Source organism: Sprattus sprattus, assembly GCF_963457725.1.
Source record: "Sprattus sprattus genome assembly, chromosome: 5".
NCBI lineage: Eukaryota > Metazoa > Chordata > Actinopteri > Clupeiformes > Clupeidae > Sprattus > Sprattus sprattus.
The window spans coordinates 31495034-31502533 of NC_137924.1; the positions used below are offsets into that span (position 1 = coordinate 31495034).

Here is a 7500-nt window from a genome sequence, read left to right on the forward strand (position 1 = left end):
TGATTCACTGTTTTATTTTTAGAAGCCATGATGATGTAGAATAAATGTGTTTCGTTGTACAACTGCATTTCGTTATAGAACTGTCTAAAACTTGCGTGGCTAAACGGCAAAACAAATGCACGTGAATTACTGATTACATCCCACCTTCTCTGTTGTGCACTCGGATATCTTTGCATCTCATTGGTCTACAGTCATGATTGACACATGTGTGGACCAGTCAAGGAAAGTATTAGTTTATGTTTTTCACGCACAGACTTAGCAGAGTTTACCATAGCAACCATGGACATATGATAGCAACAAAATAGTCTTGGGTGCGCGCATTGTGTCAGACTGACAGGTCAGTCAACCTATGATATTAGTTACAGGTTCCTGTATCTTGCTGGCTGATTGGGTTATCCTGATAAGATAAGACTCTGTAAAAGGTCGGGATAGCCTTCACGCTTAGAGCAAGATGTTACTCATAAGAGGACTCAGGAGGTTGAAGATGTTAGAAAGATGGGTATTTTTATTAACCCAAATAAGGCACAAAGGCAGTTAAAACACTGACAATACTAAATCAATATAAAAAAATACAGTTTTCACTAAGGACAAATGCATGAAGCCACCAACAAATAAGCAATTCACATAAGACCACATGTATAAAAAGGACCATTAACTGGTCAGTGAGAGTTCGTAAGCCTTATTAAACACGATCACTCTCACTACGAAACAAAACAAAAGCAAATAAAAGGACCAAGGTAACTAGCCCATCGTGAGAGCTCCAAGGACTTACGTCCTATTAAACTGGCAACTTTCCTGAGCAAAGAACAAAGGTAAGTTTAAGTAGCCTTGACAAGCACCTTGAATTGGCTCATACCAATCATTGATTTCAGGTGTGTCAATCAGCAAGGCACCAACACCTGTGGCTCACAGCAGCCATACCTAAACAATCAAACTCCCAATCAACTAGGAAACACAGACTACACATGGTAGCAATTAGGCTTGGTGCCGGCATAGCCGACACATAATAAAGCAGCCAAATCTCATTAAACATAAACTCCATATATCGCGCCATCTTCACAACACAAACTTAGACACTAAACACCGGTTGACAAACGGTATGAAATATGACAATATGATTATTGTTAAACTAAATAAACAGAAAATTTCAGAGACAAGACATTGAATGTGTGCTGATTTTAACTGAACAAAGACATGAACATCAAACATGTAACACACACACACACCAAAACACCTTCACCCAGTCCACAAAAGCAGCAGCCTACAGGCTGCAGTGGTGGGTCACACAGGTGCCCCGTCACAGACTCACTTTGTTCATTCGGTTAAAATCAAGCCACCCCTGAACTAAACACCACTATACATATTTGGGACCCATTCTAACGGCATCGGCAAGCCTGGTCTAGTCACACAAGAGCATTGTCCAAATTCCCTAATGCTGAATGGGCACTAAATCCAACAGACCCACTCCAAAATCTTGTGGAAAGACTTCCTATAAGAGAGGCAACTGTTATAGAGTAGTTTTGGAATGAGATGTGCGTGAAACTCATATATGTGTGATGATCAGGTGTCCCAATACTTTTGACCTGACCTAACCTTGGATCTGGCTGGCCCAGAGCAATGCAGAACAATAAAGACGAGACAAGGGGGAAATTACTTTGCAATGGACTGACTCACTCCATGTAGTTTAATATGAGTCTGAAGTCAAATGTTTTAACTTTTGTGGGTAGAGGCTATTGTGATGTTCCTGCTGAGCTCCGCTCCGGCCACGCCCCCTTCAATCACACAAGCACAAACACCTGTTTCACTCTCACTCATGCTCTCAGCTGCATGTCATCAGTATCATTCACCATCCCAGCTGCACTGCATTCAGGTCCCAAATCACATGATCACACACACCTGATTCACTCCTATATATAACCTGCACTCCCCTCACTCCGTGTTTGGTCTCGTCGCTACAAGGGTGAAACCTTTGCCCAAGTCTTCTAGCTCTGTGGCCCACTCTACGTCCCTGGGATTCCGCCTTCCGGCCACCGGCAACTACAACCCCATTGTCAGCTGGCTTCCAGCCCAGCAAGCTCTCTGTCCGTGGGCGTCCAGCCCCGCAAGCTCCCTGTCTGCTGGCTTCCGAGTCAGCCATTTCGGTGCCGGCAGACTTTTAGGACTGCATTATCCAGAGTGCCGTGCATACGGCACCGGGAGTAATGTGACTGTCTTGTCCGGCCTGTAGCCGTGTACCTCTGTTCTTTGCCCTTGCGCACAGTAGCCAGAGTGAGACTCTGTGCGATCTTTAGTTCATGTTCCTAGATCTTTGTGTTAGAACTCTGTCTGTTAACCCTTTCGTTGATTTGTATACTCTGTTTGTGTCCTGTTCCCCGTCTGTACTCCATCAATAAACTCTGCATCACCTGAAACTCTTCAATCACAAACCCTGCAAGTCAATGTTTGAAATAATTGTCTTCCAAAATAAAACCATCATTTTACAATCTTGAGCATGTGTCAGCACTTTATTGAATGTGTTTGATCATAAAAATGTAGGAGCAATCTGGAAAATGACAGTTTCTCTGCTAAATGTGAATTGCCGTCACTTAATTGAAGGTGTTTCATTGTAATAAATGAGAGAAAATCTGTAAAATACCAGTGTTTCTCTGCAAAACTGTTAGGGCTGCCACTTTATTGAAGGTGTTTAATCTTAATTAAAGAAGCCTGACTTAATGAATGGTGTTTGCTCGTTATAAATTAGGAAGAATCTGTAAAATAACAGTATTTTTTGCTGAACTTGTAGTACTGTCACTTTATTGAAAGTGTTCGATATTAATAATAAAAAAATCTGTAAAATAACAGTTTTTCTCTGCTGAACTGTTAGGGCTGCCACTTTATTGAAGATTTTTAATCTTAATTAAAGAAGCCTGACTTAATGAATGGTGTTTGTTCGTAATAAATTAGGAAGAATCTGTAAAATAACAGCATTTTTTGCTAAACTTGTAGTACTGTCACCTTATTGAAAGTGTTCGATATTAATAATAGATACAAAAATCTGTAAAATAACAGTTTTTCTCTGCTGAACTGTTAGGGCTGCCACTTTATTGAAGGTTTTTAATCTTAAATATCGAGGAAAACATTGTAAAATAACAGTGTTTCTCTGCTATACTTTTAGTACCCTAACTTAATAAAAGGTGTTTGCTCGTAATAAATTAGGAAGAATCTGTACAATAACAGTTTTTCTCTGCTAAACTGTTAGGGCTGTAACTTTATTAATGGTGTTTGATTGTATTAATTGAGGAAGAATCTATAAAAAAAAACAGTTTTTCTCTGCAAATCCTTAAATGGAAATATCTGTAAATATAGGGTTTTTGCACTTTATTTGAATTAGGATGTTTTACTTTAATTTTGCGGTTTTTGTTTGGCAGCCGTAGCTGCCAGTAATTTACTGTTTTTTTACAGATTTTTTTTTTACAGTGTGGGCCTCGAATTCACTAACATTAACCCAGTCTTCTGATTTTTGATTAGCCCCCTATCTTGATCTAATTCTTCTTATTCAGACGTAACATAACTTTCATGACCACAAATATAAATTGGCCAGCGATTTAATTTGCTTTTTTATTCATAAATGTATGTAAAATGCTCGGAGCAATGCATCATGGGAAATGGGATGACAGACATGTCATGTTACTGTTCCAAACTCTTTATTATCAATAGAAAAAATAATTCATTTTTCGCAAATCCTTTAGTCTGACCACTGATATTAACTATCATAATGTAATGTTGTTAATTGGAGCTTGAATGTCTTGTGTAATGTGTTTATCCTCGTGCTATGAAGTCCCTTCTTCTAGGTTTTTCACGTTTTTTCAGTTGTGTAAATAAAGCGCTAAAGCGCCACCCACAGGCGTGAGGTATGTACTACAGTCGGTTCACCACAATCTGCTGCCTCCGTGTTAACGCAAATCTCTCGTTGCCAGCCTCCGTATTTACGAAATTAAAAGATTCGATTGGTGTGAAAAGTAAATCCGATTCGGAGGCCCTAGACTTCGTGTGCATAGCACCTGAGTGAGTCTGTATGACTGTTATGCTTCAGCTGAGATGATCAAGATGAACTCAGCTTCTTTCGCAAGCTCTCAGTCCATTCTCAAACAGCTGCTGTTTGCAGTGAACCCCAGCAAACATCTGAGAGCATGAGTGTGTCAGTGAGTGAGTGAAAGAAAGAATGAATGAACGAACAGATGAACGAGTGAATGAACGAATAAATGAATGGATGAATGAATGAATGGATGAACGCATGAATGGACAAATAAACGAACGAACGAACGAATGAAAGAATAGATGAATGAATTAATGCTTTTGCTGTTGAATAGTGCGCAGTCAGCCATTTGCCTGCAGAATAACATCAGGGCTGACACACTGACACTACTGTTTGTCCATTTCCATTTATATCATTGTGTTCATTAACAGGCAGGCTAATATGGACACATCTAGTGGTGCTTCCTTGCATGACACTGAAAACCATCATTTCTATCATGAATGATATAGATCGATAATCATCAGGAACATTTTTCTGATTATCGATGCATGAAAAAGGCCTTGATCCCAAGCCTAGTTAACTGACTTAATAAGCAGGAAACGTATTGTATATGTTTGTTTATTGCACAGCATTCATTTTGTTAGTTTCATTATTTTGTAATAACTATGTTACGTAGTAAATTGAATATTTTTGGAGTTGATGTTACAGGGGCTACAGGTAGTCATTGGCTGGATTATACCCCACTGCCTCAGTATAGAGGCTGGATTAGACCCCATGGCTTCAGTATAGAGGCTGGATTAGACCCCACTGCCTCAGTATAGAAGCTGGATTATACCCCATGGCCTAAGTATAGAGGCTGGATTAGACCCCACTGCCTCAGTATAGAGGCTGGATTAGACCCCACTGCCTCACTATAGAGGCTGTATTAGACCCCACTGCCTCACTATAGAGGCTGGATTAGACCCCACTGCCTCAGTATAGAGGCTGGATTATACCCCATGGCCTCAGTTTGGGGCTGGATTAGACCCCACTGCCTCAGTATAGAGGCTGGATTATACCCCACTGCCTCAGTATAGAGGCTGGATTAGACCCCACTGCCTCAGTATAGAGGCTGGATTTGGATTAGACCCCACTGCCTCAGTATAGAGGCTGGATTAGACCCCACTGCCTCACTATAGAGGCTGTATTAGACCCCACTGCCTCAGTATAGAGGCTGGATTATACCCCATGGCCTCAGTTTGGGGCTGGATTACACCCCGCTGTCTCAGTATAGAGGCTGGATCAGACCCCATGGCCTCAGGTTCGGTCAAAGTCTTTTTGCTCAAAGCCTGACAATTTATGGCTGCTTCTTCTGTTATTTGTACATTCTGTTTCTGTTTTACTTATTTTTGAAAGGTTTCCATTTTGCCCTGTATATATTTGAAAAAAAGAGAAATAACTGAACGCTTATCTTCCTAAATTATTATCTGTCGGCCCTGCCACTGGCTGGCCTGTTAACTTTTTCACTTGTTGTTCAAAGGTTCATGGACAGATAAAAGCAGTACTATTGGTTTCCCACCGCAACCTTCAAAGGAACTTTTTAAGGTTCCTACAGGAACTCAAAGGAACTTTTAAAAGTTCCTCCTGGAACCATCTTATGAGTGTCTTTTATGGTCAATAAACCTTTCCATCTTAAAACAACCCAATTTTCTCTAACAAAGGATTCTTCGTGGAGATCTGTGTAGAAACTACAAAGACCAGAAGACCAAAAGTGTTCCTAATTAACAAGCAAATGCCCATAAATATAGTGGTTATTATGGCGTTTGAAAGCTGTTGGTGGTTTCTGTTTCATCCCCTGTGAATGACTGTAGAAAAGTTGGCACCTCTTAAGGCTCTGGTACTTTTCCTACTGACTGATATGCAGACTCAGCTTCCTGAAGTGTTATCTGTGGTGTGTGTCTGTGTTTGTGTAGGTCGGAGGGCAAAGTGAGACAACAAATATTCTGATTAACAGAGAAGGAAAGGAGGCTGTGTGTGTATGTGTGTGTGTGCGTATGTGTTTGTGAGACTGTACAGCAGTAAAGAGGAAAGTAAAACAGTGATGACTAATATCTTCTCTCAGTGTAGTCACGCTGACTGTAAACCCAGGGCTTGGTAACAGACCATGGCTGTGTTTGTGTGAACCCCACGTATTTATGATGTTATGTCTTTGAATTCACCACTATTGCCTTACAGTTTATTCAGTCCTTGGTAATCCTAGAGTTTATTCCCTATACTGTCAGTGAAATGAACATCTATCAAGATGAAATCTGTAGAAATGTCCTAATGTTATGGTTCAGAAGGTTGCTGTTCCCAGCGGTATCCAGCTGTGCACCCCGGTTGTGCAGGCCATGCCTTTCTTGCTTTCTTGCCGTGGGTCCATGAGAGAAAACCACGATAATGTGGCTACCACTGATTCCAAGGCTACACACAGTTCACTGCTAGCAAGGCTAAAACACGGTTTACTGTCATCATAGGCATCATGTCTTACAAGGTGATGATATGTCATGAGAGTGTGTGTGCATCAATAAACCTTTCATTGGGAATTTGGCATCCATCTGTTCTTACCAGACAACCTGTGGCGACTGTCACCTATTAGAACAGCCCTTGACCTCACTCCAGTCATAAAGAGCACACTTTGGGATTTAAGAAGATCTCCCTTCACTACAGTTATCCTTTTAGATACATCCACAGATAGCCGGGCACAGATAGATGTTAACCCATATGGCTTATTACATTGTTATAGGCCATCTATTAGATACCCAGGCTAGCGCAGCAGAGAGTGGTCTTAGAGTGATACCGTTGGGTTCTTTGTGTCTGGAAGTCATTTGTGAGAAGTGGTCTGTGTTTCAACAGAGGCATGGGTTGGCGTTCTAGGGGACAGGAACTGTACATAAAGCTGATTTATTGTGCAATGTAGCAAAGGGTACAGATGGTTGAGGGTGGTGTGTGTGTGTGTGTGTGTGTGTGTGTGTGTGTATGTGTGTGTGTGTGTGTGTGTGTGTGTGTGTGTTTGTGTGTGTGTGTGTGTATGTGTGTGTGTGTGTGTGGGTGTGTGAGTGTGTGTAAGTGTGTGCGTGCGTGCATGTCGCAACAACCCAGTGGGAAGATTTTCCCAGGACTTTTCCACATTCAGCAGAATGAATAAGACCAAAACCTCCAGTCTTTCCTTTGGAAAAGAACGGAGGATCACAGACTGATCAATACAACAATATCAGAAACATACAAAGCAGGGCTGTATGCCAATAAGTTGTGTTGAGCTCAAATCCTTGCTTAAGGATAGATAGACATTTTCAACCCTACACTGTAAACCTGAACAAGTTCAGAGTACTTAAAACTTTTGATTTAACCTATTACATAATAACGTTTTTGAAAGGGTATCTTCCTTACGTTCCAACTTGTTGCGCAAGCTCTTACTGTAGAGAGAACTGTCATTGGTCGGCCACCTTCCCAGTGTTGCCATTGCA

General features: G+C 41.1%; 1 protein-coding gene across 1 annotated transcript in view; it reads left to right on the forward strand.

Moving 5' to 3' along the window:
• The window catches only part of LOC308366131 (E3 ubiquitin-protein ligase TRIM35-like), a gene marked incomplete at both ends in the record, with an annotated part of 185644 nt that overhangs the window by 74530 nt on the left and 103614 nt on the right, over nucleotides 1-7500 (forward strand). The gene's annotated exons all lie outside the window — the stretch shown is intronic.